Genomic DNA, 6,026 nt, shown 5'->3' on the forward strand with positions numbered 1-6,026 from the left:
CTACGTATATTAGCCTTCGATTGATGCAGACATCGCTGAATTTGTGAATGCTTGCAGGGAATGTGCATCCGTTGCGAAGAGCCCTCCTAAGTCGCCACCACAACCGTGGCCGAAAACAATGCAGCCGTGGCAAGACGTACACATTGATTACGCGGGACCGCTTGAAGGTGACTACTTCCTGTTGATCGTCGACTCCTTCTCGAAGTGGGTTGAGATTGTGCGAACCAAAACTATAACTTCATCAGCAACGATTTGTATTCTACGAAGCATATTCGCACGTTTTGGAATGCCGAATACGTTAGTCAGCGATAATGGTGTGCAGTTCAAGAGCGCCGAGTTTGCTAATTTTTGTCTCGACAACGCAATCGACCACATCACCACGGCACCGTATCACCCACAATCTAACGGGCAGGCCGAGCGTTTCGTCGACACGTTCAAGCGAGCCATCCGTAAAATTCGACAGGCATCCCTACCATTACACGCATGAGAAGTTTCAATTCAGCTGTGCTCACTGTTGGCAGCCGGCCCTGTCAGCAGATGATGCTGTAAAGCGAGTGATTCATTATGGACGATGAAAGTGAAGCGCGTGTTACCTAACGAATATTTTAATCTTGTTTTAATAAAGTCATTTTACTGTATTTACGTTTCGCGTTACTCTCCATTAAATGTCACGGCCACCGCGTCGCGCGATTCGTAAAACCTTGGACATAGTCCCTGCTGCCGCACTAAAATTGTGTGCATTGCAATTTGAGGTCTCGGACTAGAATCGCTGAGACTTCATTGATGTCAACGAACGGTTTTGAGCATTCGTTGAACATCGATTGAAAGGAAATTATTAAAAGGTATGATAACATGTGTTATGCACATGTCATCAGGTGCATTTGTTTCAGGTATGGGCAGATCCAACCTAACAAACGAGCGTGAGGTGATCCAAAGGTGGCGGCAGCACTACGAAGAGCACCTGAATGGCGATATGATGGCAGGACATGCGATTTCCGGCTCCAAATTGTTATATACCCTAAGAATGGGTAATTATATTTAAACGTGCTTGCGCTGTCAAAAGTGTAACGCCTGTCAGATTATTAAAATACTTCAAATAAACGTCGAAGAGCTCTCTTCTACCTTGAACAATCATCGAGTGAACAAGTGTGTCCTATTTTTAAAACCAACCTCCGAAGACTCCAGTTTTAATAGAAGTTCGTTCCACCTTGCATTGCTCCTGAGATTGCTCCACCTCATCTTTAAAACTTAAAAGTGGCGACGAGGATAATTCGGATCTATTCGGATAAAGGATCTTGAAATAAAGTGCGATTCAAATTACACTGGCTCACACACTTACTGGAATTTTGGAAGCTGAGGACTAACGATAGTGGAAAAGTAATTAATTACCCGCTGGATTGGTTGTGTTCCTGGAGATCGAAACACAAATTTCGGCGGTGGAGGACATTCTATTTACTCGCTGAGTTTGCGGTGGTGCTGGAAGCAACCGACGGAAAACGACGCTGTAGAAGAAATCGACACTGAATACGACATTACGAGACGCCCATTACCGGTGCCAATTCGACTCTGGTGAGTGTAAGCGGAAGCGTTGGGGCTCAAGCTGCAAGCAGGGTGAGTCATTCAAAGTTTTTCTTTTGTTTCGGGTTAACAGTGCCAAATTGTTTTCTTTCGTTTTTCTTTTTTTTTATTTTACCCACCAAAATTTAAAACAATAACTCGTTGTGTTGAGATCTAATAGTTATTTGATTACGTACAATGTCATTATCCTTTACAACAACTATTGAGCCTTTCCGTAAAGGCACTTCTTTTACACATTGGGTAGAGAGATTGGAGTTTTTCTTTCTCGCTAATAAGATTGCAGAAGATGATCGGAAATCGCATTTTATCACTTTGAGTGGTCCTTTTATTTATTCTGAGTTGCGGAAATTATTTCCCACCGGAGATTTGCTTGAAGTTCCTTTGAATGTCATGGTTGAAAAACTTAAAGCAAGATTGGACAAAACTGCTTCTGGCGTATGCCAAAGAATAAACTTTAATCAACGTGTACAGGATTTAGATGAATCTGTTGAAGAATTTTTGCTTGCTTTGAAAATTCAGGCGGAGCTTTGTGCATATGGGGAATTTAAGGACACTGCAATTAGAGATAGATTGCTTGCAGGTTTGAAGGATGTAGCTTTGAAACAACGTATTTTAAGTGATCCAGACCAAACCTTAGAGACTGCTGAAAAAATAATTCAAACCTGGGAAGCTGCGAAAAGCAACGCACAAACTCTTTCTGCCAATATTGGTTCTGATTTTCATCGTATTGCCGCAATGGGGAATGGGGCTCCCAGTGGTACTGCTCTTCATAGATTGGCACAAGTTTATAATAGAACAAGAAACGACAATCCTAATTATATAAATGAAAGAAATCGTGGGCCGGTGAAGAGCAGACTAGGTTTTCAATCGCAACATATAGATCGAAATATTAGCTATCAAAATCGAAACAACAGGTACAGGAACAATTTTCAAAAACCAAGGTCTGCGGATTGGAGACGACGTAATGGGGGAGATCAATCTGCTTCCGATCCACGTTTTTGTGATTTCTGTAGAATGAAAGGTCATCTGAAAAGGAAATGTTACAAATTGAAAAATATGAGGAAGGATTCCGTACAACTGTTGGAGCAGATGAAGCCTGGGACGTCAGGAACTAATGTACCGGATGTGTCAGAGCTGTTGAACAGGATGAGGACTCAGGATTCGGAGGAGAGTGACGATTCCGATTCAGGTGATTTTCAGTGCATGAATGTGGTGTCCCTTAAGAAAATAAGTGAACCTTGTCTTGTGAATGTTCATATTGAGGATAAATTCGTGGAAATGGAGGTTGACTGTGGTTCCTCTGTTTCTGTTATAAGTAAAACACAGTATTTTTCGCTTTTTCATAAACCCTTGTATAAGTCGGCTAAAAATTTAGTGGTGGTAGATGGAGCTAAGCTACAAATAGTTGGCGAAACAGAGGTTACAGTAAATTTTAAGGGAAAAACGGAAAACTTGAAGCTTTTGGTGTTAAACTGTAAAAATAAGTTTTATCCTTTATTGGGACGATCATGGCTAGATGTATTTATTCCTAGCTGGAGAAATTACTTTTGTAACTCTTTACAAATAAACAATATTTTAATGAATGAAAATAATACCTTAATTCGCGAAATTCAACAAAAGTATAAGCATATATTTTCTAAGGATTTGACATCACCAATAAATGGGTTCAAGGCTGATCTGGTCTTAAAATCAGACAGACCAATTTTCAAGAAAGCTTATAATGTTCCTTATCGCTTGAGGGATAAGGTCATGGCTTACTTAGATAAACTAGAACAAGAAAATGTCATCACTCCAGTACAGACAAGTGAGTGGGCATCTCCAATAATAGTAGTACCGAAGAAAAATAATGACATCCGACTTGTAATTGATTGCAAGGTTTCGGTTAATAAGGTGATTGTTTCTAATAGCTATCCATTACCAACTGCACAAGATTTGTTTGCTGGATTGGCGGGTTGTAAAATTTTTTGTTCTCTAGATTTAGAAGGCGCATACACCCAGCTATCTCTTTCTGAAAATTCAAGGAAGTTCATGGTGATAAACACTATTAAAGGTTTATTTACATACAACAGACTACCACAGGGTGCATCCTCTAGTGCTTCCATTTTTCAGCAGGTAATGGATCAAGTTTTAAAAGATTTAGAATTTGTGTATTGCTATTTAGATGACGTGCTTATTGCTGGAAAAAATTTGGCAGATTGTTTAAAAAGACTTGAATTGGTTCTTGAACGATTATCTAATGCAAATATTAAGGTAAATTACGATAAATGTAAATTTTTCGTTACAGAACTAAATTATCTTGGGCATATTATCTGCCAAGATGGTTTAATGCCTTGCCCTGATAAAATTGAAACAATTAAAAATGCAAAAATTCCCGGAACTGTAACGGAACTTAAATCTTTTCTGGGTTTGATAAATTATTATCATAAATTTATACCGCGTCTTTCTTCAAAGTTGTATCACTTGTACAATCTTTTAAAAACTGATGTTAAATTTATATGGAACGAAAATTGCGAAAATGCATTTGATGAAAGTAAACAGGCATTACTGAAAGCCAATATTTTGGAGTTTTATGACCCAAATAAACCAATAGCAGTAGTGTCTGGTTATGGCTTAGGAGGAGTGATTGCGCATATTATTGACGACGTTGAAAAACCGATTTGTTTTACGTCATTTTCATTAAACGCAGCCCAAAAGAACTACCCAATTCTCCATCTGGAAGCTTTAGCATTAGTTTCTACCATCAAAAAGTTTCATAAATTCCTCTATGGCAAATTTTTTTATGTGTTTACTGACCATAAGCCATTAGTAGGTATCTTTGGTAAGGAAGGAAAGCATTCTATTTATGTTACTAGATTACAAAGATATATTTTAGAACTTTCAATATATGATTTTGAAATCAAATACAGGCCATCTTCACAAATGGGAAATGCGGACTTTTGTTCCAGATTCCCTTTAGAGCAGTTAGTGCCTAGTGAGTATGATAAAAATATCATAAACAGCTTAAACTTTGGAAACGAACTACCAGTGGAATATAAAAAAATAGCAAATGAGACAAAGAACGATACATTTCTGCAACAAATTATTACTTACGTCAACTGTGGTTGGCCAAAAAGACTTGACAAGCGTTTTGTAAACATTTTTTCTAATCGGCATGATCTAGAAATTGTTGACGAGTGTTTGTTATACCAGGACAGGGTAATTATACCGCAATCAATGCAGAAGGTGATTTTGAAATTATTACATGCTAACCACGGTGGCGTAATAAAAATGAAACAGTTAGCTAGACGATATGTATACTGGTTTGGTATGAATACAGATATTGAGAGTTTTGTCGCTCATTGTGATGCATGCAATGGAATGGCGATAGTAATAAAATCAAAAATAAAGTCTCACTGGATTCCAACAACAAGGCCTTTTAGTAGAGTGCATATTGATTTCTTTTATTTCCAACATCACACTTTTTTGCTTATGGTAGATAGCTTCTCAAAGTGGATAGAGATAGAATGGATGAAAAAAGGTACAGATACGGGTAAAGTACTAAATAAGTTAGTAGCATTTTTTGCTCGCTTTGGGCTGCCAGATGTCTTAGTTTCTGACGGTGGTCCTCCTTTCAATTCACATACTTTTGTCAACTTTTTAGTAAAACAAGGAATAAATGTTCTAAAAAGCCCTCCGTACAATCCTGCCAGTAATGGCCAGGCAGAAAGACTTGTACGTACTGTTAAAGAGGTTTTAAAAAAGTTTTTACTTGAACCGGAAGTTAATGAATTGGACCTTGAGGATCAGATTAACTTATTTTTAATCAATTTTCGTAACTACTGTACAACAAGTGATGGGCGATTCCCATCGGAGAAGATTTTCTCTTATGCTCCGAAGACATTAATTGACCTTGTCAATCCAAGAAAGAGTTATAAACATTATCTAAAACCCGAAGTTATACCAAAGATTCCTCCAAAACAGCTACATAATGATTTAAGCAAGCATAAAAGTGTATTACTTAATTACACTGATCGTCTGCAAAACCTAATGGCTGGTGACGAGGTGTGGTATAAAAACCACAATCCTCGAAACCATGCTAGGTGGATTAAGGCAATTTTTCTAAAGCAAGTTTCTCAAAATGTCTTCCAGGTGGAAATTTCAAACGTTCCAATAAACGCACATAGAACACAGCTTAGGCCTGCTGCTAATCCGGACTCGGTGGTTCGATCGAATGTAACATTTTCGGCTCAAATGGCGGAAACGGCAATTCGAAATGGCAGCGATCAAGATGAAGAGGAGTTCCTAGGATTTCCTGATGAAGATGTTAGGATCCGAAGAAAAAGAGCGAAATCGATGGTGGATGACCCACCTAGCATGCCTCCAAGGCGTTCGAAAAGAAAAAAAGTCATGAAGACTGATCCGAATTATGTATACTAGTTGAGATTGATCTGAAAAAGAAAGTTAAATTG

This window comes from Armigeres subalbatus, chromosome 1, assembly GCF_024139115.2.
Source record: "Armigeres subalbatus isolate Guangzhou_Male chromosome 1, GZ_Asu_2, whole genome shotgun sequence".
Lineage (NCBI taxonomy): Eukaryota > Metazoa > Arthropoda > Insecta > Diptera > Culicidae > Armigeres > Armigeres subalbatus.